The sequence below is a fragment of the Saimiri boliviensis genome, chromosome 8 (assembly GCF_048565385.1).
Source record: "Saimiri boliviensis isolate mSaiBol1 chromosome 8, mSaiBol1.pri, whole genome shotgun sequence".
NCBI classification, from domain to species: Eukaryota; Metazoa; Chordata; class Mammalia; order Primates; family Cebidae; genus Saimiri; species Saimiri boliviensis.
In genome coordinates, this window is record NC_133456.1 from 36782773 (window position 1) to 36808232 (window position 25460).

At 37.2% G+C, this 25460-nt stretch overlaps 1 protein-coding gene across 24 annotated transcripts in view; it reads left to right on the forward strand.

The window, feature by feature from the left end:
• ZBTB20 (zinc finger and BTB domain containing 20) overlaps positions 1-25460 on the forward strand; it is a 790532-nt gene that overhangs the window by 648314 nt on the left and 116758 nt on the right. Inside the window, exon 1 of one of the 24 annotated variants that reach the window (XM_074405332.1) lies at positions 9568-23694. The exons of the other annotated variants lie outside the window; for them this stretch is intronic. The gene's annotated coding sequence lies outside the window, so the exon portion shown is untranslated. Of the gene's footprint in view, positions 1-9567; positions 23695-25460 lie in introns of those variants that run through there. 24 annotated transcript variants of the gene reach the window in all.

Here is a 25460-nt window from a genome sequence, read left to right on the forward strand (position 1 = left end):
TGTCTGTTTGATAATGAATTGTTTAGTAATGAATTGTTGTTTCACAGTCGATATAAGATAATCAAATCAATGGAAAATTATTGTTTAAAACCAGGATAGCTATTAGTTTTTCCAGAATGAGATATGGATTCTTCAGGGCAGCTTATTATGGAGTACTTTTTTTATTCTCTAAAATTATTTGGTAGAATAAAATTATTCAAATAAATAATACTGATTAAAGTGAATGGGAAGGAAAAATGCACTTCAGCCAAAGGTCCAGTTAAACATCCAAAATTGGACCAAAACTTTGTCTAAAATTCATATCTGCCTCTGAGGGATAAAGATTAGAAACAGTGAAGTCTATGCAAAAGAGTGCAGGGTACAGGCGAGGTTGCTCATACCTGTAATCCCAGCACTTTGGGAGGCCAAGGTGGGCGGATCACCTGAGGTCAGGAGTTTGAAACCAGCCTAACCAACATGGAGAAACCCAGCCTCTACTAAAAATACAAAATTATCTGGGCATGGTGGCACATGCCTGTAATCCCAGTTACTCAGGAGGCTGAGGCAGGTGAATTGCTTGAATCCGGGATGTGGAAGTTGTGGTGAGCCGAGATCGCGCAATTGCACTTCAGCCTGGGTAATAAGAGCAAAACTCTGTCTCAAAAAAAAAAGTACAGGGTACAAAGGTCATTTTCAGTAGCTTAGAGATGAATTCCAGAGCTTCAGACCTGCATTCGAAAACAGACCCTGTGTCCTTTGAGATATGTGAATTCACCTTTAAGCATCAGGGTTTTTTTAGCTGTAGAGTAATCAGAAAACTCTTGTGATGATTAAATTAGATAAGACATATCAAACATGTAGCCCAATACATGTTTGATATGTCTTATCTAATTTAATATAGAAAATGTTTCATAATGGTAATTATGGATCTAAATTATTTTAGCAGTGGTGTTATCTTGGAAGTAAGTATTTAGCCTAGAGATAGAAATGGTGTATACTTAAGCATGTTATTTCTGTCATGTTTTTCAGTTTATATGTGATGTTTCTTTATAAGCACAACACATAATTATGCAACCAGTATTTTGCTTTTTCAAGGTGACCTTTATTGACACTAACAGTGTCCCAGGTACTCTGGAAGGGATTAGAAACACATCTTCCCTTATGATCCTTAGAACAGCCCTTATAAGTTACCATTATTATACCCATTTTTCAGATGAGAGAAACGAAGCTGAGAAAGCATCAGCAGCTTTCCCACAGTTAGATAACTAGGTAATGATGGGGTAAGACTCTGAACCAGGCAGTCTAGCCCTAAACTGCAACCTGAGAACATAATTACAAGTAAACCAAAACCATTATACACAAGATGCTTATCATATGGCTGTGGCTTGAGTGTGTCTTCTTAAGTTCATGTGTTGGACACTTAATCTCTGATGCAACAGTGCTGGAAGGTGGGGCCTAATAAGAGGTGATTAGGTCATGAGGGCTCTGCCTTTATGAATGAGTTCATGTCGTCACTGCAGGAGTGTGTGCATTGCTTAGCATGAGAGTAGGCTTGTTCTAAAAGTGAGTTTGGCTCCTTCTCGCTCTCTGGCTCTTGTGCTCTCTGGCCTTCTGCCTTCTGCCTTCTGCCATGGAATAATCCAGTAAGAAGGCCCTTGTCAGGTACCAGTACCTTGATATTAGACTTCCCAACCTCCAGAACTGTGAAAAATATTTTTTCTTCTTAAATTAACCAGTCTATAATATTCTATTATAGCAACACAAATGAACTAAGACATAAATCTGCATGTTTTACCTTTTTGTTCTAGATATTTCAAACATACACAAAAGTAGGAAGAATATCATAGTGAAATCTCATGAGTTCCTCTGCTTCAGCAATTATCAACTCATGGTAAATCTTTGTATTATAAAACTGAAATAAGCTAGATGTTCAACTCTAGGGTACTAGTTAAGTATAGAATGCATATCCATTAGATAGAATTTTTGAACCATTAAAATGTTTATGAAGAACCTGTAATAGTATGAACTATTCATACGATATATTAACTTAAAAGGAAACATATATAGTAATACATATGATTCACATCTTTTTTTAAATAATAAATTGTGAATCATGGAAATCTAGGATTTTTAAGATTTTTATTTATTACTTTCCTATAGTTTCTAAATTGTATATCATGAACGTATCATTAGGGAAAAATTAATATTTCCCTAATATTCAGAAAAACATTAATCTATTCGTTAATAAAGACAGCTTATTTGACCTCACAGAGCAAGAATTCATCTCTGTCTCTATGTGTGTGTGTGTTATATATATATGTATACACATAACTATATGTGTATATGTATATATATACATATATATTTATATAGAGAGGGAAAGAGAGAGATGGAGTCTTGCTTTGTGAGATTAGGTAAATATATGTATATTTATATATAATTCAAACTTTTCTAAATGACTCAGGGTTGTTATCTTCAACTACAATTCAAACATATTTCTATTGATGAGGGTGTGGAAGTATAAAATAATGCTACATGTTTGAATATTATTTTATGGTTTCCAAACTGCTCAATTAACCATTTGGTCCTTATTCTATAAGATTATTTGCTTCTGTATTTCTTTACCCTCTGACTGCTATAAGTTTAGTTCTCATGTCTTCTTTTCATAGTTTTTCTTCTTCTTCTTTAGCTATCAAGTTACTTTGTGTTGTGCAAGTCTCTAAGATCATCATTCCTTCTCTGATGCATTATTTCTAATCTTCTTTAGACAATAAAACACACAAAAAAAACATGTTTTGATTGTGTATAAAGTATATGCATGAACCCATTCATTTTACAAATCTTGTGAGTCATGCACTTGTATACTCAGCATTGGAGAGGATACACAGATAAGACATGTATCTTGCCCTTGAAGTTTTAATCTAGCAGCAGAGCTGAGACATGTCTATTTTGCTAGAATTAATAATAAAAAGTGAAATGTTCTATAAAGGTAGTACAGATAAGGTATTCTTGAAGTTCAGAGGAGGGCTAACTGAGGGCTTCATCAGAATAGATGACACTGGACTTGGGATTTTAAAAACAAGGAGGAAGGAGGCCGAGGCAGGCAGATCACGAGGTCAAGAGATTGATACCATCCTGGCCAACATGGTGAAACCCCGTCTCTACTAAAAATACAAAAAAAATTACCTGGGCATGGTGACGTGCTCCTGTAGTCCCAGCTACTCGGGAGGCTGAGGCAAGAGAGTTGCTTGAACCCAGGAAGCAGAGGTTGCAGTGAGCTGAGATCACGCCACTGAACTCCAGCCTGGCACCTGGAGACAGAGTGAGATTCTGTCTCAAAAAAAAAAAAGAAAGAAAGAAAGAAAGAAAGAAAGAAAAAAGCCAAGGAGGATTTGAGCATACAAAAATGGAAGGAAAGAACGTTACTCTATCATGAGTAAAGCATGGAAGAACCAAAGGGTAAAGATTCTGCAAAGAAGTAATTGAATTTAACTTGAATATGGAATGTGTGAAGGTGAGTAGTGGGAAATAAAGTGGTAAAAGTATACTGGGACCAGAAAGTGAAAGGACTTGATTATTAGGGCAAGGAATGTGAACTTTATTCAGGAGACAGTAGGGAGCTATTGAAAGTTTTTAGTAGGAGAGTAACATAATCAGAGCTGTGCCTCAGGAAGATTAATCTGGCAACAGTGAGTAAAATGGATTGAAGTGGGGAGAGACCAGAGGACACAAGATCAGATAGGAGACTGTTACAGTAGTCCAGGTAAAAGGCAATGAAGGCCCTAACTAGGGTAGGGGCAGAGGAGATACACAGAGATGGCAAACTGATTTATGAAATGTGGCAGGAGAATTAATCCATTATGTTTGGGGAGCAAGGGAAAGGAGGAACACCAAAGACATCTCTATGATTTTTGAACCTGAGTAGAGTCATAAACAGAAACAGGGCAGCAAAACGGGAGCAGTGTTGGGAGCGGAAAGCACACATTTAATTTTGAACACACTGAGTGAAGGTGCCGACTGGGTATTTGTGAGTGGTCCATGGAGACATGAGACTGCAGTGCAGCAGAAGGGCCAGGCTTGGAGATAAAGATTTTGAGCCACCGATGCCTCACCGGATAGAGAAGCAAGAGAAAAGGCTTTTAAAAAGATTTGGAGGATTTATGTGTGGTCTATTTGATACCAATTTTGGCTGCTTGCAGGTATTTTTTACTTTCTGTTTTTAACCATATTTGCAATGCCACATAAGTGAGGTGCAGATATGTGAAGCATGTTGTATGCATACAAACACACAAAATAGATTCTAAAATAATGAACTAGTTTGGAATATAGCTAATGGGGTCAATTTCATAGTATCTGTAGACTTTATCTTCACTTGCAATATATTCCTGTGTGATATGATTTGGCTTTCCCCACCCAAACTTCATCTCGCATTGTGTCTCCCACAATTCCTTCATGTTGTGGGAGGGATCCAGTAGGAGGTAACTGAATCATGGGGGCCCGTTTTCCTGTACTATTCTCATGATAGTGTCAAGAGATCGGATGGTTTTAAAAAAGGGAGTTTCCCTGCACAAGCTCTCTCTTCCCTGCCACCATGTAAGTTGTGACTTGCTCCTCCTTTCCTTCTGCCAGGATTGTGAGGCCTCACCAGCCACATGAAACTGTGAGTCCAGTAACCCATTTTTTCCCCCCAGTCTTGGGTATGTCTTTATCAGCAGTGTGAAAATTGACTACTACACTGTGTAATGTTAGAGAAATCACTGTACCACTTACTTCTCTGGGTCTCAGATTCCTCATCCAGTAGATGAAGAGATTTATCAAGATCCCCGGTCTCAAAAACTGACATAGAATTAGAATTACTTGGGGAAGGTAGGAGAAAAACAAGACTCAGGAATCTGAGATTCGTATATTTTACTTATTTTTTTGTTTTTTTAGAGAACAGGGGTCTTGTCATATAGCCCCAGGCCAGCCTCAAACTCTGGGTCCAGTGATCCTCCTGCCTCAGCCTTCTCAGTCCCTGGGACTACAGGCACATTCCACTGTGCCTGGCTAGGAATCTGAAACCTCCCTATGTGATTCTGAGACACATCCTGGGTTGGAAATCACTGGGCTACATAACCTCTTAGGTTCACTCTAGTTCTTTATCCTAAATCAATATTTAGACAAAATATATATTTTTCACAACTCACTCATAAGTGAGGAAACATATCAAAAATACAAACTTACTGTCAAATTCAGTTCATCAGCCAAATACTCCACCTCTCTTTTTTATATTAGGAGGACAATATATTTTTAGAGTATTTGAAAGACACAATAATTTAGAAATCTCCTGTGATTTTATAAAATGCAAAAGACATGTAGTGGGTGCCAAAGGGGTAGGATAGAAGGGAAGAAAGCCAGGAAGTCTGAGACATATGCATACATAAAGCATGCTGTTCACCAGCCATACCTGGGGACTGTCTGCATACCCACAATTGAAGTATGCCTGTGCTCTGCAATTGATTTCAGTGCTCTGGCTGTTTTTGTTGAAGCACCCAAGTCCTTGTGCTGTTTTTGATTGTACCTGTCAGGTTAAATATGTAAGCATCTCAGAAGTCCCTCTGTGCAGACTCAGCACAGGTTTAGAGCGGTAGAAAAGAGCCAGTTGAGATTCCAGTGGAACAGGTGAGCTCTTTTCTTAATGTATTCATCTTTAACATACCGTACTCTTTGGTTTGGTTTCTATCATACATTTCATACTTTACTTTTCACATAGCTCTCATTATTACAGCATTGCCTCAGCTTTCCTAGAACATACATTCTGAAGCTTCCCTAGGGTCAAGAGCATGCTCTATTGGACCACACAGAAGGGCAGGAAAGCACTGAGTTGTCAATTCTTTTTTTTTTTTTTTTTTTGAGATAGCAAGTTTTGCTCTTGTTGCCCAGGCTGGAGTACAGTGGTGCAATCTCAGCTCTCGGCTCACTGCAACCTCTACCTCCTGGGTTCAAGCGATTCCCCTGCCTCAGCTTCCCAAGTAGCTGGGATTATAGGCATGTGCCACCATGCCCAGCTAATTTCTTATATTTAGTAGAGACAGAGTTTCGCCATGTTAGTCAGGCTGGTCTCAAACTCCTGACCTAAGGTTATCCACTCACCTTGGTCTCTCACCATGCTCAGCTAAGGTATCAACTCTTTATTCACTTCCTATGTTCTCTTTCTTCCTTGTTCCCAGGGAGGACACAGTTAGATGAACTTGATAGGTTAGACTGGATTAACCTAGACTGTAAAAATCGGTTGGAATTTGGAAAATCTGAAAGTTTGCAGCATCCAGGCAAAATATTGATGTCCCATTTGCGCAACAAGTATGTTTTGAGGAGCTACTCTAAGTAGGGAATTCTGCTCAGCTTGTAAATCAGAAATTAGCAACAAATTGTAGTGATTTTGATTGCACACTGGCTACTACCAAAATTCTAGACATAAGTGCAGAGTAGAACTAATGATAATGGTGATGTTGTTAGTACTTTACATTTATTTAGCCCTGAATTGTCTTTTCATAAAATTCTCTTTGGTGCCCTCCTATTCCCCTAAGAAAACCCTTGTCCTTGTTTGTATCACTATCACCCACTTCTCCCACCCTTCAATTCCACAGTTACCTGTTTCCTTTCCCATTCAAACTGCAGCTTCTTGACTTTAATTACACTCAGTTAGGTGATCTGGTAACCTCATTAAAGTAATTTACTCCAAGGTGTGAACAAGGTTTAACCCTCTTGGAGAAATATGTATTTTAAGAAATAACTTGTTAAACAACTGAGTTTCTTTCCCCTCTTCAGTTAATGACATGTGAAGAGAGATGTTTTTTGAGTAGAGCCCTCAGTTATATCCCCCTTTACCCTCTGACGTCCAGCACACAATGTTTTATTTACATTTTTAAAAGAAAACCATGAAATCAGCCAAGCAGTCCTATATCTGTCACCCTCTATGTATTCTCTCTCTCAATCAGCACTACCTCCCTGATGCAGCTGCACTTTCAGTGTGACATGACATCCCTATATATCAGACATTTGCCGACTTCAACCATGCGGCCATGCTGTACCTACCACCTTGTTTCCTAATCTGTTTCCACTCCAATCCCTGATCCCTGGCTGCATCTTATATTTATAATCTTAATATTGATCTTTGAATTTACCTCTTTAGATTTTGTTCCCATATTCTGGGAGTTTAGTAAAGTAGAAGAAGCATAAGCTCTGGAGTAAAATGCCACTAGTCATGTGACCTTGAACCAGTTATTTACCCTATCTCCAAGCCTTTGTTTTCTCATACGCAAAATGAGAGTATTGTAAAGATTAAATATGATATATAGATAGGATGAATATTAAGATTTCAATTCATGGAGTTAGTATTACTTTTAGTTATATTAATTGTTAATATTATTTATTATCTTTACTCCCCTTAACAACTTTGATTGGGATTCTCCCTTCATTCTGCCTTGGAGAACCTTTCTTGAGTGTTGTGTGCTGGTCCTGACCATCCTAGTTTCCTGGATGTGACCTTTTCAACATTTTATACACAGAATAATGTTAGACACTATATATTTTCTGAACAAAGACTTAGGACATAATTTTATAAATACAAGTATATTTATGGAGATAATAAAAGACAAGATTTGAATCAGATCTTCTCCAGGAAATAAGAGACTTACAACTCCTATACCTAACCTTAAGATGTGAATTCTATACACTGGACAAAGGTGAATTTTAGAGTCACAAGATAGTACTAAAGATAATTAAGAATGTGATATCTCTGATTACCAGTTGTGTAAAGAAAGCATGGCCAATTACACAAGGAAAAGATGTCAGTATTTCAGGAAGATTTTTTTTCTCTGAAAGGAGAAAGCAGAACCTTTGGAGTCATACTTGGGTTTGCATGCAAACTCTACCACTAATCCATGGACAAAAAGACACTGACTAAATCACCTTGGTCAAATTATTAAATTTATTTGAGTTTCAGTTTCCTTATCAGTAACAGGTTAATGATACCCAACTTGTAGACTTATTATGAAGATTAGAAATAATATATACAAGTCTGGCATATTGTTAGGTCTAAACAAATATATTTCCTGGAAATTGAAAGCCAGGTTTCTCTTTAAGATGAAAAATGAGCTGAAATTATGGCTGTCTTCCACATATAACCAAGATCAATATTTAAAAGCAAACAAAAGGCTAACTACTATAGAACATGAAAATAAACATTTTCCACATTTACATTTTTAACCCTAATTTTTTCAATGACTATATTCAGATAGGCAGGTTAAATAAAAAGTAAGTATTTTTTCAACATGAGTTTCTAAAATAAAAGCTTTCAAAGGATTCCTAGTGTACTTTAGCAGTATAGAAGTGTCTTTTATTATCATATAAGGTAAACATAGGGGAATCTGAGACTGTGTCATTTTTAAAATGCCATTAAGAAATGATCACCTAACATTTCATAGAGAGATACCAGAGGCATTTAGTGAAATCTCACTAAAAAGAGGCTCCCTATTTCTGTATCTTTAATGCTTAATTTCCAAGTTCTAAATCTTGAGCATTTTAGATAAGTTGAGAAATTGTGTGGTGAGTGGTTTTTGTTTTTTATTTCTAATGAATCAGTAATTTTGACCTTTGTTCCATATGCCTCTTTAATTTATGGTGAATAAAGTAATACTGATTTTTCAAAAAGTAATACACAATCTCAAGCCCCCAAGTTTTTAAATTATGATATTTCCAATGGCAAATGAAATAACATGCTGTCCATGCAGTTAGTGATTTGAGGCAATTTGAACATCATGATAAGAGAGGGAGGGAATTACAAGCAGTGTTATAATTAAAGGTCTGTTGATTCTTCAGTTTAAATGCCATTGTTGAAAGATTTTTCACTCAGATGTCAAAGTCTGTGGCCAGCCAAAACTTGGCATGCTAGAACTCAGCCCAGGGAAACATTGTGTTCCACAGATTTAAAAACCAAAATCTGTTAAGAACAGAAATGTTGGGCTTGGGCTGATTTCTCATGAATCAGAACCAGAACATAGCCAAATACCACCTCCTCTTTATGAAAGGAAGTAGTGCAGGTGGATGTTAATGGAAATGTTTGTTCAGATGGGAAATGAAGGGAAATTATCATTAGATATCATCATACAGTGGACTGGGTTAGAGTATTATATCATTAAAGCATGTTTCTTTGGGAAATTAAAAACATTTTAGAAGCCTCTTCTATTTAATTCTTCATGGGTGTTAAGTGGTAAGCAGTATTTACCCATCTTTCAAGATTTGCACATTGAGGTTCAGTTTCTCCACATCACATTCCTTGTTACTAGGAAAACTTGAAGTAAAACTTTCTTTGCTTAACTCTCTACCTAGAAATGTATTTCCAAACACCGTCTTGTCCTTTCTTTAATTAGAAAGTTAAAAATCAGTGGACTGTGAACTGCATCTAGCTAGCAGATAGAGTTTTTTTAAAATGTATGTTTGGCCAATAGAATATGTTTAGATAACTTGAGCCAACCTTTAAGAATAAAGAGATTTAACACCAAATACACACACACACACACATATATATATATATATATATATGTGTGTGTGTGTATATATATATATATATGTGTGTGTGTGTGTGTATGTGTGTGTGTGTGTGTGTGTATAGAGAGAGAGAGTATGTATACATATATAGATAGATAGATAGAGAGAGAGAGAGAGAGAGAGAGAGAGAGGTGTTTTTTGTTTTTGTTTTTGTTTTTGTTTGCTTCTCTTAAAAAATTGGAGATCTGACAACATTAGATCTGCATCCACACGGGGCACCAATATCTGGAACTGAGTACCAGCTGCTCCCTTCAGACAAGCCATGTGCTCTCCAGTTTGACAAAGTCCCTATCACCCCATATTTTACACCACACCTACTTCACTCATTTGTTCTTCCACCCTGGCTCCTTGAGGCATTTTTCTTCCATTGCTTGTGGTAGTTGTATTAAGTTTCCTTGCTTATGGTATTACCTGCTAAAGTTTACAAAAAATTCTTTTCATTAAATAATAGCTTTGCAAATATTATGCAAAATGACACTAGACAAAGAATTATTAAAAAGAATAAAAGTCAGAATGCAACCAAAATGTCCAAAAATAGGTGATTGTTTAAATTGTATTTTATGCTGCTATATCCTTAAAATAGAATACCATATAGGATTAAAAATGTTTATCTTGAAAGAATGAATGCAGATCTAAGCATTTTTATGGAAATTCTTCTGATCCCAGCATTTAGTACAACACCTTGCAGTTAGGAAATGCTCAAAAATACTTCCTGAATAAAATACAAATAAGTTCATATTTCCAGCAAGGAATAATTAACCTGCTTATAAAAGTTCAGCTATCTTTTGAATTAAAATCAAACCATAAACTTTGGATCTTACTAACTACTCTAAAACCTTCTAGATATAGTTTGCCTCAGAGTTAATAATACCACCATTTTTCCTAGGAAAAAATGTTTGTTTATGTGATTGTTTGCATGCATGAGTTTAGGGAAACGGTAGAAAGGAACAAGAGGTAGTCCCTTCAAAGATGAGTACAGTGATGAAGACTCCAGCTCTTAAATATGCCACTTCCTCACATCAATGCTAGGTATCCTGTTTATGATTTGATTGTTTTGACCATCTATCTCTAATTCTTGAAGCATCTGAAGCATTCTTTACCTTTATGCTCCATAGCATCTGTATTTATAGTTCTTCTGTTCATCTGAATGATCTTTCATCCATCCTCCCTTTATCTGCCTACAAAATGTAAGTTTGCCTTTCTCCCTTCACTGCATTCTTTAAATCTGTGGACAGTTTCATGAAATCCACATAGCTGCAACTAGATATTTGGATCACTTCCCTAGAGATCTAAGTATCTAGTCCTGGCCTGTAGACTCTGGTACTGCTGATGTGGGTTTCCTGCTGTTCAGTGGACATTTCTACCTGGATGTTTCACCCACAGCAGTTCAAACTCCTGCTGCTATCCTTAGAGTATTCTAGAAGCTAATCAAATTGACCCCAAACACACTTTGTGCTTTCCTGTCTCCTACTTTGATTCATTCTGTTTCCTTTGCTAAAAATCTGTCTCTTCAATTTCTAATTGCTGGAATTTTTCCCATATTTCAAAGTCCATCTGAAACACTCCCTACTTCAGGTAACTTTGTCAGTGTGCACACTGAATATCAAATGATATTCCTCAAGTCACTGAACCCTGCAGAATTTTGTTAGCAACCCTTTATGGTATTATCTTAATTGCATTGTGTTTTAGTTATGTTTCTCCCATGTTCTAAATACTAGGATTACTGCTTCTACTTTTTGTAGCTACTTTCTAGAGTTTAGATCCCAGCAGAGTTCCTTGTTCACAGCAGGTGCTTATTAAATATATATTGAATTAAATTGGATTTATATATTGATGGTTATGCATATGTTGTGATTTGAGAGACCCAAAACATTCACCTGCCCAAAGTATTTTTTCCATTTCCCAGGCCATAATATCTTGCTTTGGGACTTTCTCTTGTACAAATGTGAGGAATTTCCACAAATTGAGTCTTTCGTTCCCTAGCTAAGTACACGATTGGCTGGGTAACATACGAATTCTGCTACTAGACAAGACCCACTTGTTATCTCCTAAGAGGGAGCAAAGTCTTAAAAAGAACAGGCCAAACGTCAAATATGTTCTCATGGAGGCAACAGATAGGAAAAGGTCCATGAAAGAGACAGGATAACAGACAGGAATTTCGGCTGCGCCACTCATTAGTTGTGTGCCTTCCTTGTCTCATCTGTAAAACTAGATGATAATAATGATATCCACCTTAGATGTTATGAGAACAAATTAAGGAGGTGCAAAGTGCTTAGAATAATATTAGGCACATTATAAGTGTTAGTGAGGGTTGACGATTATTATTTACATATGGCATACATATATGAGATATATATAGTGTATATATATACTCATATATTAAGTGTATTCTTTCTCTCCTCACTGCATTCTTGAAATCTGTGGACAATTTCATGAAATCTACATAGAAGCAACTAGATAATTTGGATCACTTCCCTAAATATCTAAGTATCTAGTCCTGGCCTGTAGACTCTGGTAGTCCAGTGGTGTGTGTGTGTGTGTGTGTGTGTGTGTGTGTGTGTGTGTGTGTATACACGCGTGTGCTTATATATATGCTTAAAAGATAATACACACACATATATATAATATATATATTTATTAATTGTTGTCATGAAGAAAATCCTGGATAGTCAGAGACCTTGAATGTCTGAAGACTGAGGATGGAGGATGTGTATGAGAAGAGATGTGGCTTTGTCACACAGACCTGAGGTAAAGCTCATCTCTCCCACAGGGAATACTTGTCTTTTACATTTGTTCTAAAGATTAAATTAGCTTGTCATCAGCATAATCATCCTAACATTGGACCTCCTTCTTTTGGTGATTCCTAGCCATTTTTTTTTTTTTTTTTTTTTTGAGACAGAAGCTTACTCTGTCACCCAGACTGGAGTACAGTGGTATAATCTTGGCTCACTGCAACCTCCATTTCTTGGGTTCAAGTGATATAATCTTGGCTCACTGCAACCTCCATTTCTTGGGTTCAAGTGATTCTCCTACCTCAGCTTCCTGAGTAGGTGGGATTACAGGTGCCCGCCACCATGCCTGGCTAACTTTTATATTTTTAGTAGAGACGGGGTTTCACCATGTTGGCCAGGCTGGTCTCGAACTCCTGACTTCAGATGATCTGCCTGCTTTGGCCTCCCAAAGTGCTGGGCTTACAGGCGTACCTGTCCCCTATCCTTTTCCTGAACTATACATTTGTTTTCTTGACAAATTAGATTTCAGACTTTTATTCTGGACCGAATGTAGAAGAAACAGGTGGTACTGTTTCAGAAAAATGGTGTCAGTACAAGCTAATGATTTCAAATTATTAATAATTTAATACAGTAGTGAAATGTTAAAATATGTACCAATTAATATGCACCAAGTCTAATAGAGAACACTCACCAAACTGTAGCTAAATCCTTAATCTAGAACAAACTTACCAGTCAGATCAGGTTTTATAAAGAATAAAATATATTCTACCTATGGAAACAATTAATTATACTACAGATTTTACAACTGGACTTTTTTTTTAAGTAAAAGAATTTAGGTTTTTACCTAGAAACAAAACAGTCCTTTCCACTTAGTTCTATTTGAAAGGAGTGTGTGGGGCTTGGTGGAAAAGGAAAAATGAAGGAGAAAAAAAATGGTCTTGAAAACATCTACAAACTCCTAGATATTTAGAGCTGAAAGAAAAAGAACCTTGTAATGTACTTTCTCGCATTTAGTCCTGTTATTGTAGTGCTATGATGTGGCACTTAATGCTCTAGGGGACCTAGAGCAAGTGTTACAAATGCAACCAAAAGTCTCATGAAAATGAGCCTCTTAACAGTGCATGAGCTGGTCTGCAATGGCCTCAGGAAATCCCCCCAGCTATTCACGTCCTTTTTATCCACTACATTCTCTGACTCAAAGGGAAACCTCACTTCACCTCCTTGACCAGAATTGAGCAGACATTGATTTGGCTACCTAGAGCTTTATTTATTCATTTATTAGTCTTTGTCATTTGTATTCCACTAGAACAAAAGAATGTATCTTTTCTTTGCATTAATCTAAGTTAAAGGATGTGCAATTGTGTTTGTGGGATAGTGCACATTTATGTTTATGTGATTTTATGGGTAGCTTGCTTTAATTTAAAACATTTTCTGTCAAAACCGTAGTGCCTAGAGCCTCACCGTCACTATCATTGTGCAGAATGACTCTACTTGACAAATTTGCTGAATTCCTAAAATTGTTGCACATAAAGTGCACCTTTTAAAAGAGAATCATGTTTTTCTATTCACTTCTATAATTAGATTAAGTGTCACATAGGAAAAATAAGTGGCCCAATACGTATTTTTTTAAAAAAATAATGAATTACAACTTTCACCTCAGCGATAATGATGTGTTTATCTATGGACACTTTATGTGCATAAATTACCCACCCAAGAAAAGCCAATAAAAAGTGAATCTAATTAAACAGCAGATAGTTTGAAAGCAAATACTACTTGTAAACCACCGTACTGAAGGCAGCGAGAAATTTGGAGACATGTAAATCAGTACTTGTCCTCAGGGAGCATATATTCTAGTTAAGGATGCACAGCAGAAAAGGTGGAATTGTATACACAATTAAAGATTCAAATAGCAGTTCAATATATTCAGAGGTATTCTTTGCACAATTACATTAATGATTTATATTGACATTGTACCACATTGTTAATTTCTTTTCCATTTTAGAGGACTTACTGAGTACCACATATTATGGCAACTATCTAAATACAACAATACATTATGAGCTCTTCACCTGAATTCGACTTAGGTGAAATTCAATTTTGTTTAAACAAAGTTTGGGCAATTCAAGCAAAACACTTTGTTTTGTGGTAGACTATATGTTCCTATTCTTTTAAATGTTGATGTGCAGTAGCTTTGCCACAAATTTTTCAGGAATGCTTGTTGAACTAATGGACATTTCTCAGTAGGTTTTTGATATTAAGCAATCAAGAAATAGCCTTTGAAGATATTTTCACACCCTCAATACCAGCTTTGGATGCTGTGTTTTCTTCAGTTTTGTAATACTGAATTTGTTCTTACTTAGGGAATATGTTCAAAGTTGAATTGACCAGAATGGAAACATTGTAAATTCTGCAGCAGTGTCTATTTCATGTATAACTAATCATGATCAAAATAGAGATCCTATAGGGACTTAAAGGAATTAACATCCTTAGTCACCACCTTAGTTGTAACCTGACAAAAGGGATTAATGTAAGTTCAGGGGAAAATCTTGGAGGCATATAAAACTTAGATGTCTAAAAATATGCAAGCTACCATACCCAATATAACTGTATATGTCTTTACTCTCCTGCTAAAGAGTAAATAACAACAACATCAATAACACCAACCAAATGAGATTCTTAGTTTACAAAGCATTTTGGATACATCATCCATTTTGATCTTCAGAACAATTTGTAAGATTGGTAAAGCACATATTATTTATATTTTACAAATGAAAAGTCTATGAAATTTGAAAGGACGGATGACTTGCTTAAGGACACAGAGCTCTTAAAAGGTGCAGCTGCTTCTCTTGATGCTTCTCTGAGCCAGTCTGACTGGCTCAGAGGAAACAGCCACCCAAACGGAATCTTTGCCACACAACTGTCCTGCAAGGCACAGAGGGGTTGCCAAAATGTTATGTGCAGACATTAGTCTTCAGAGGAAAGACTAGCCCTCAGGCCAAAAGGCAAATATCACTATGATTTCATAAAAGAAGGAAAGGAGATGGTTCGCTGTCTTTTATGAGGTGTTTTCCCCCACTTATATAGAGCTGTTGGGAAATACTGCAAATTTTCATTACTCAGAGATTGGATAAAATTCTTATTTGCCACAAAAATCATAGTTTTGTCTAATCTGGTTGCATCTGAGTTCTTTTCAACCTACTAAGAGTTTGGACTTGAACATGTAAAAAGATCTCAATCCTGATCAGGACTGTCCTTTCTGCCTACCAGGATTTATGTCTTTTCTATTGAAAAAATATGTGGCCATCATCAGTTGTTGAGCAAGCTCTCTGAAGCTTCTTGCTTATTTGAGAATATGGTTTGGAAATGAAATAGATCATGGGCCAATTTACTAAAACTGAGTATCACTGGGAATTGATAAAGAATTACGGTTCTGAATCCCACAAGCCATAGACTTTCAGTGGCATACAGAGTTCAAAACTGTCAGTAAATTTGGCTACCCGATAAATAGAAAGTTAGACTTTCAAATCAAGAAATGTAGCACTTGGTTCTGGAGACTAATAATGCCAGCATATCCTCCATTCATTATCACACCTTTTAAACATCTATAGACTTCTAGCCATCATTTGGCTTGATTTGGACATCTGGATCTTCTTGAACTTTTTTTTTGTATTACTACCTGGGAGCCCTAGTTAATATGAAATATTAAGGCAATATCACCAACAATATGGTCCCAGGATACTTGCAATCCAAATTGATGTTTCTTCTATAATAATAACCCTGAGGTTGTAAAGTGTTTTCATATACATGATCTTGTTAAGTCCCACATTAACTTTTCACATAGAGCAATTTATTATTATTATTTATTATTATTATTTCCATTTTACAGATGAGGAGACAAATAGACTAAGAACATAATCTAAAGCCACATAGCTGGCAAACAACAGAGCGACCATGACACCTAGATTAGCAGGTTATCTCATTCAGAGTCCCGCCTGTTTTTTCGTTAGCCTTGATGAGCCTCACAGATTTGTCCTATGACAGTTTTTCTTGGTTACACTTTAGAATTACCTAAAGGGCTTGTTAAAATACACACACTCAGACATCCACATCTGAGCATCTGATTCAGTAGGTCTAGAATAAAACACGAGAAGTTATATTTCTAACAAGTTTCTAGGCAATGCTGGTGCTGCTGGCCCAAGGACCACTCCTTTAGGAGCACTATTCTGTAAAATGTATGCAGTAACTGAATGGCAATGACACACTAAGGCAAAAGAGTCATTCGAATAAAGTATGAATAGGGGCTGGGCGCAATGGGTCATACCTGTAATTCCAGCACTTTGGAAGGCCCAGGTGGGAAGATCATTTGAGGACAGGAGTTTGAGACCAGCCTGAGCAACACAGCAAAACCTCATCTCTACAAAAATTTCTAAATTAGCCTGGCACGGTGGCACACACCTGTGGTCCCACCCAGCTATTGGGGATGCTGAGGCAGGGGGATCCCTTGATCCTAGGTGATTGAGGTTGCAGTGAGCTGTGAACACCACACACACCATACCACTGCACTCCAGACCCGGTGACAGAGCAAGACCCTGTCCCCAAAAAAAAAAAAAAAAAAATTTGCATAAGCTGCCACATGCTTCTTTTTTCTGACCTCTGTTAAGACAGCTTAGAAAAAATGTGGAGTGAGGGGCTAGCAAGAGAGCATTCACTTCTGAATGAGTTCAGGTCTTCTGGCACTCAAGAAATGGACACTGAAACCATCTCTTTGCTTCTAACTAGAACTTCTGTTGTAGATTAACTTGGAGATACGATTGCCAAATCACCAGTGAAGAGTTACTATAAGACAGGACGTGGGCAAATGTGATTAGATGGATCTGCAGCCAACTGATCAATTAACCAGCAATCATTAGATTGATTGTTTTATGTCAACTTAGAAGGAAGCTCTTAGTGTCAGGAGGAAAAGACCCTCCTTGACTTATCCTAGTCAATATTTTTCTGAAGACTGGTAAGGGTTCTTGTATCACAAACTCAGTTTGAACCAGTAAGGTAATACATCTGCTAAAATAATTTTTTAAAGAGCTAAGAAACATTTCAACTGTGTTGAAAGATTATGTCCAGATCAAGGTAGCTGATGGTCCCTGTGTTAATTTCCTGTGGCTGTTATAACAAATTACCACAAGCTTGGTGGTTTAAAACAATGCAAATGTATTCTCTTACAGTTCTGAAACCAGAAGTCTCAGATCAGTTTCACTGTACTAAAGTAAAGGTGTTAGTAGGCTGGTTCCTTTTAGAGGCTATAAAGGAGAATCCGTTTCTTTGCCTTTTCTGCCTTTTAGAGGACCCTGCACTCCATGGTGCATGACCCCTTCTTCAAATAACTCTAACCTCTTGTTTCTGTCATCACATCTCCTGCTACTAACTCTGATCCTCCTGCCTCTCTCTTATAAGAACCTTTGTGATTACAGTTAGAGTCCACCTGGAATATCCAGGATAATCTCCTCATTTTAATAGCCTTAATTTAATCATGTTTGCAAGACCTCTTTGCTATGTAAGGTAACATTCAAAGGTTCTGGTGATTAGGATATGCATATCTTTTGGGGGGCCATTTTTCAGCCTACTATAGTTCCTTTGTTGTGTGTTTATCAGACTACATTAGGAATATTGTACCCCTTTCTCAGCCCCAGAATTTAAGAGTTCCTTCACTAAAATACATCCAAAAGAGAGGAGATCTGGAGTCAAGAGTATAAAAGCCATCTTGCAGAGTATAAATAAGAAGAGTGTGGAACCAGGGACAGACAGACTGGGTTCCAGAACTAGTTTGCTTCCACCAAGTTTTTTCACCTTAAGCTTGTCAGATAAAATATCTCTGCCACTCAGCTCTTCTCTGTAAACTGAGAGAACCAGAGAATTTCCTAAATACCTTCTGCTTCTATAAAATCTGTCAGGCTGTTCCTAAATGGCATTTAAAAACCAAGCGCTTACTATCACTAATATTCAGGATAAATCTTGTCCACTTTTCTTTTGAATTCAAAATTCACTTAAATTATCAATTTAGAACATGTTTTTCAAGTACTTCTTGCTGTAAAAATAGTGGCAATACTATGAAAATAACCAAAACAAGTGCTTTTCACTAGCTCATTTTTAAATACTATACCCTCAAATATTATTTCTTGAACATCAAATGACTAATCTTAGGGTAAGTATGCCCCTTTTACATGTTGGAAACTTGGCACACAGAGAGAAAAATTTGTATTTACATATGAAGAACAAAGAGAATTAAAATTTGTTGCTTCCAGCTTTTCTGGGATATCATCTACCACCATGGCAGGGGTGATACTGGACAATACATTAAATATACCAAGTAGAATGGAAAGACCTTGTCCTGGAAGAGCTCAGTCTAAAGGAATGAGTAACAAACCAGAGGACAGTCACTGAAAGACTGCTATCATTATTACAAGGGTCAAAAAGATGGGAAAGGGCTGTTTTATATATTTATGTGGCTTGTTCTCAGATAAGAGCATGGAACTTGACCACTGATTCTCAAAAGGAAATATGGACTAGTTTGATACAAATCTCTCTGTAGTACAAGGGTCATCTTAGAAATACAGAGGACCACAAAAAATAATTTGGAGAAAGTTTATAAGAAGGAAGGCTTTGAGAGTTGAACCAGAAAAGGTGCTTGAAAGTAAATCTAATTATGACATACATTGAATTATGGCATTTATTATTATGTGCAGAGTATGCATGGAATTTTGAACTAAAAGCTGAAGAAGCAAAGATCTGGAAACCCTCATGCATAGTAAATAAATTAACCCTTTCTCTCTTATTTTCTGTACTCCCTATGTTTGATGACCTATTCATACAGGTGTGCGCTCAAAAGGCCTAAAAAAATATGCTGTACCATGGGTGCATTTACCTATTTGTGCACATGATTTAAGCATAGTCATCTGGGAATGTTTCTTTAGTATCATGTAGACACAGTATTTCAAAGGCCAAGAATTATTTAGAAAAAGGAGAAGAGGTTGTATCTATTTATGACTGTCAAACTTTCCTAAGTTTAATAAATTAAGGTCTGTTGTCTTTTTCTTCTATAATTTGAAGATTATTCTAGTAACTTGTTTACAGATCTAAAAAAAAAACAAAAAAAACAAAAAAAAAACTGCCAAACAAGTCAGGGCTAATGATGGGGTTAATAATTCATTGAAAACCCCTAAGTTCAGTATAGGCTCCACCACTCAGGACTTAGTCTCATTTTCTACTCCAAAATTTCTGAGTTTTCGTTGGTATTTTTTTAAATCCTGGAAACTATATAGTATAAGAAAATCAGCTTATCATGAGCAGGTCATCAGCTCTGGAAATATAGGCCCATGAAAAAAAAAACTGTGATTGGAATTCTGTCACCAAGGAAATGGTTTAAAAATCTGTTTATTTCATTGCAAAAAAAAGCTTCAACTAGTTATCTTTATTTTGCAATGACTTTAATTCTTTTACTCATTCATTTATTACAGGGCTACTATACACTGATCATTTAGGAACAAAAAAGCACCTGAATGATTATGCAAACCTTAAATATAACTATATGTTTATGTGTGTTCATATGCTTTTTTAAAGAGCACATTTGTGACAGGAAGTAAAGAATGGCATAGTCGGGGGAAAATTAAAGAGACACGATGTAATTATCCAAACTGGAATTAAGCCAATTAATAACCCTTGTGCTAACACTACCCTCAAAGTGCTGAAAATGCCGTCAGATATTTAAATGCCCTGGATGGTCATGGTCAGCAATCTTCCCTGCATCCATTTTCAACACCGTGCAGGGGCATGGCTCACTCTGGTTTCTGACAAAGGACTACACCTGAAGTGAGCTACAGAAGTACAGATTCTATCATTCAAAAAAAAGATTCTCTCAAGTTATTGTGCACAGATTTTTATTTATCTCCAATGAAATAAAAATTCTAGTGTCTTTTTCATTTGCTCATTAATTCAATTCATATTGACTGAATACCTACTGTGTGCCAGTATAGTATAATGCTGAGAATGCAGGCTTTAAAGTCAGATTGCCTGGATTTAATTTCCAGCTCCTTACTTACTAGGTGTGTGACCTTGAGCAAGTTATATAATCTTTCTATACCTCAGTTTTCTTTTCTATGCAATAAGGGTATTTGTAGTACCTCATTCATAGGGTTCTTGTGATGCTGAAGTATGATTTTAAAATATAAAGCGCTTAGCAGAGTGCTTACGACAAACCAATTACTCAGTGATATGTTTGCCATCGTTATTATTAAAAGCCAGGAAATACAGTAAAATCTGGGAAAGAAGAAATAATACAACCTCAAATGACCGAACATCTTTAAAGTTTAGATTTTTAGGAATTTAGTTCTAAACTTTATAATCTCTACTGCCAATCCTATCTAGTAGAGGTCTGTATATTAGATCCTTGCTTTACTATATGTTTTCATGTCTTGAACCTGCATGCTTTGAATATAACACACTCAGCACAACCATAATATACAGTTTTGTTTACACCCTCAAGATATGCCTTCCTCCGTAATAACTATCATGTAATGACTAGCTGTGTACTTTATATATGTTTGCTCATGTCATCCTTAAGACAACCCTGTGGGACCAATATCATCACCTTTTACAGAAAGGAAAACTGAGGCTCTCAGAGTGGCTGTGACTTTGGCAGCGTTATATATAAATACGTGTTTGCTCCAAAGCTCTTGTTCTTTTTACTCAGTTCACCAACACACATTTACTAAGCATTCCACTGCTTTCTTCTGGGCTCTTGCCTATCAGGTACTTTGGGGCTTGCCAAAGGATCTGCCATTGTCAAAATCACTGATTCCTTCCCCCTTTCCAAATTGATTGACTGTAGATCATATGTTTTAGGCATGGCATAGCAGCCATTGTTAAAGAGGTTGGAGTGCAAATAAACTAAATTAATCTGGCTATGACTTCTCTCAGATTATTTGTCTTTGAGTGGGCTCCCAGGTGCCTGACTTTTCTTTCAGTTTTCTTCTGTCTCCCTAAGTAGCAACGTTGTTGCTGAAGCATGACTGAGAGATAGTTTTCACTTTCATACACACTCTGCTTCTTGTTTTAGGACAAGAAACTTAATCTCTCTGGTAACATCTGATGGCACTGTTCTCTTCATAAGCACCTCTCACCATTTAAAAAATAGACCCTCAGCTACCCGTTGTCAAAAGGGAATCCTTAACTGAATATGATCATAGTGTCCCTAAAAAGATACCATCACATTTGTGGACAGAAAATATAGTTCCCCCTTTCTATTTTAGTAGCTCATTTTCAATTGAAATATATTGGAAAAGTTGCATATGCCTATTCATTCAGGTAGAAAATCTTATCAGTGCCTTAAAACTACATTGCATACTGAAACACTCAATCTCTTTCACCTACAATGTGCCTATATTTTATAAATGAGGTGTATGAGAAAAACCACATCTTCTCACATGGTGATATATAGCAGATGATGTTCATAGAGCAAATTGTAAACTCAGGGTGAGGTCTTTGTAGATCAATCCACCAGCCTTCATTAGCTTGAAAATGTGACACAAGTTAGATCTTGCTGAGATGAAGTCTCTACAATGTTATATTTTTCTGCTTTTCTCCAAGAATGTATTAAAGACTTAAATCCCTTATTCCTAGCATTCAAAATGGTTCTCTCTCTCTCTCTCTCTCTCTCTCTCTCTCTCTGTCTCTCTATATGCATGTATATACATACACACACACATATATAAAATTGAAATATATTTTTATATGTAATTATATTTCCATTTGGCTATTTAAACATTTTGAAAAAGTGTAGGTTTGTGCACTAACTGTATAGGTGGAGGAATCTTCTTATGTGGGAGGCAAGGGTGATTTTCATACCTGTTGGGCCAGATCTTCAAAGAATATTCTAGGTTAGCTAGTGCGATGGAAAAAGCACTGGCCTGGTGGGCTGCCAGAATCCTGGTTTCTAGTGTCGACTCTGGGCCTCAGTTTCCTCATCTGCTAAATTGGGAGTTGAAGAGATTGATCTCTGGGGTTTTTTCTAGCTCTGTATTCTCTGGGTCTGCAAATCGCCTTCAGTGTCTGCCATAGTCTGCCTTGCCAGCTCTGTTTGTCACAAAGATTAATCCATTTTAACTGTACCTTGGAGTGCACCCGGGAGAGAAGGGTGGATGGATTGTTTTGCACCTTATATTGCATCAGAACTTTTGCCTTTTTAGATGAGATCGTGCCGTGCCTAAAATCTGTCTGCCTATCTGCCCACTGACTTTGTCTATGCTGATCTCTTGCCACAGTGCCTCTTCTTTCAGCATCCATCTCCCTCCAGGATCTAGATTCGGCATCCGACTGTACCTGTCTTGTTCTCTGCAGCATCTGTCTGCTACACTCCTAGACCATCGTTAATAAACTTTCACACATTACACGAAAACCCCTAATATGTTGGCACCTGCACATAAATATCTATGGTTCATAAAACTAGAGGAGAAAACTCCATTTTTTAAAGACCTCTATCTAGTGCCATTTGTATTTGCACTTTTTGTTCAGTTGTAAGTTTTAATAGTTCCCCCTTTGAGGATTTGTCAGTACGAGCAGTATTGCTTATCAGAACACACCAACAGTCTTTTTGTAATATTCGCTTTTCCCCTTTGGTTCAGCCGAGCCTGCTGACAGATCATTCAAATTCAATTGTTTTATGTCTAAGCCGAACAGCTAATTAAAGTAGGGATGATTAACCTGACTGGCAGTGCCGCTCTCCCTCTCGCGCTCTCTCTCCCTCTCCTTTTCTCTCTCTCTCCCTCCTGTTCCAATCAGTCTTTTTCTCACACACTCTCTCTCTCTCTGTCTCTCCTCTCTCTCCCTCTCTCTCTCTCTCTCTCCTTCTCTCTCTCTCTCTCTTTCCCCTCTCTCTTCCTCTCTCTCAGTCTCTCCCTCCCTCGGTTGGTGTCTCTCTCTCTCTCTCTCTCTCTCTCTCTCTCTCTCTCTCTCTCTGTCTCTTGCTCTACTGTTTTTTTTTTCCCTCTCTCTCTCTCCTAAACGTGGTCTGCTTGCTGATGGCAGAATGGCACTCGGAGATTTGTGCATTGTGTCTGGTTTCCTACGGGCAGGCTGACCCAGTGCCTCCAGGGACTTATCAATAGACCACTCAGAAGAGACACAGACAGGAGAGAGGAGGAGGGGTGGGGGGAGAGAGAGAGAATCAATATCAAGAATAGAAGGAGCTCCGAAGCCATTTTTTTTTTAAAGAAGTATCGGGACTTGGGAGAGGGTGACAAAGAAGGTTTTTCAAAGAGGCAGTGGAGGAGGTTCTAATAAATTTGGAAGGAAACAGTTCCCTGTCTTGGGAAAAGGAGAACTCCTGACTGATTAGCATTCACACCAGGTATGAGATGTTCGCTACCCCTTATCACTGTGTCGCAACCGAGATGGAAAAGCCTTTTTTTTTTTAGGAGACCGAGGGAGCATGTATTTTGCTGTGTTTGTTGTTGGGGGGTAAGAGGGGCGGCGTGAGAAGCTGTGGGCATTTGTGTATGAGAACAGAAAGAATGGAAGCAGTACAACGGGGGGTGGGAAAGAGTATGGAGTATGTTACTGTCTTCCCTGTCTTTGTGCACCCCTGGGGGGTTACCCAAGTTCATTTCTAGCAGGTGGATTTAGACGGGAGTTACTTAACGCTTGACCGCCAGTTTTGAAAAAAAAAAAAGAAAAAGAAAAAAACGCTGCTTCCTATGTCTATTAAAGGAAGCTCCAATTTCTCTCCTCTCTCTCTCCTCTCTCTCTCTCTCTCTCTCTCTCTCTTTCTCTCTCTCTCTCTTCTCTTTTCCTCTCTCTTCCTCTCTGCCCCCTCCATCCCTCTTCCCCTCTCTCCCTCTCCCTCTCTCTTCTTTTTTTCCTCTTCTAACCAGACAGCGGGAGGGTTTCTGGCTCCTAGCCAGCCCAAAAGCCTCTAAGTGTTTTGCACTTGTTTCAGGGAGTAGCTGCCCGGGGATTTTTCAGCATTTTCACTAGAGAACAAAGAGTTCTTTACAAAGGGATGGGGGGGAGTGGAGGAGTGAGCTTAATGTCTGATATATGTTTTTCTATTTTTATTAGTTTTTTGCCTAAAAAGAAAGAGACAGGAACAGAACATTCACTCCATAAAGACACAAAGACATTCAAAAGAAATCCAGTTATCTTTTCTCCCCATCATCCCTATATATATATATATATGTACATGAAAAAATTAAAAAGAAAAAGACTAATTAAGTTGCATATGTTGCTCTTTTCTCCTCTTTTAATCTTTCCAAATCCAACTGTTCTTATGCTCACTTTATGCTATTTTTTTTCTACTCACAATAAAAGTTGTTCAGGATGCATCTTCTCTTATCATCTCTTTACCCTTTCTGGGTTGCCAAAATCTTGTGGAAGAAAGAACAGAAGTCCATCAAATAATCAATTTGGTGACTAGATCATCTACTTTTGCCACTTGGGTAAAAAGTTAATTATGGAATTTGGGTTCCCAAAATACCAGTGGGGTACATCAGTTCATTCGATCTCACAAGTTTTTGCATCCATCTGTTTAAAAGGTACCACTTGTGTCACTTGTCAGTTATTAAGAAAAGGTAGTAAGGGAGCAGATATTTGTATTTTATTTTTGTTTCTAATTATGTAAATGACAGAACCCCCAGAGAGATTACTTGCCCCAACTATGATACACTAGTTCAAGCAAATATAGTCTAGATGGAGATTTTGTCAACGATTCTGATTGCCACGTAGCTTTGTGTTCTCTATTTAAATTTTTGCCTATGCGTGTATATTTTTACCATGAATTTGTGTTGTAGCAAACATTCCAGAATGCTTATCATTTTCAAATTAATGCTCCAACAAAAGAAAAAAGAAATCAGATGTGAGCTGTATGTGCAAAATGTAGTAAACAATTTTGTCTTTTATATATACCGTACATTTACATCTTTATGCTAATATCCTGGGATTATAAACCTAAGATAATGTTTTCCTTCTAAAAGTTCTCCTCTTAATGCATTTATATGTTGATTGTCACTTAGAAATCTTTTTAAGGTACATAATCGACACAAAACTAAACAAGGGGAGCAATTCTCAAGCTCTACAAAAATCCTTAAATATATATTATGTATAGTTCCTAAACTACAC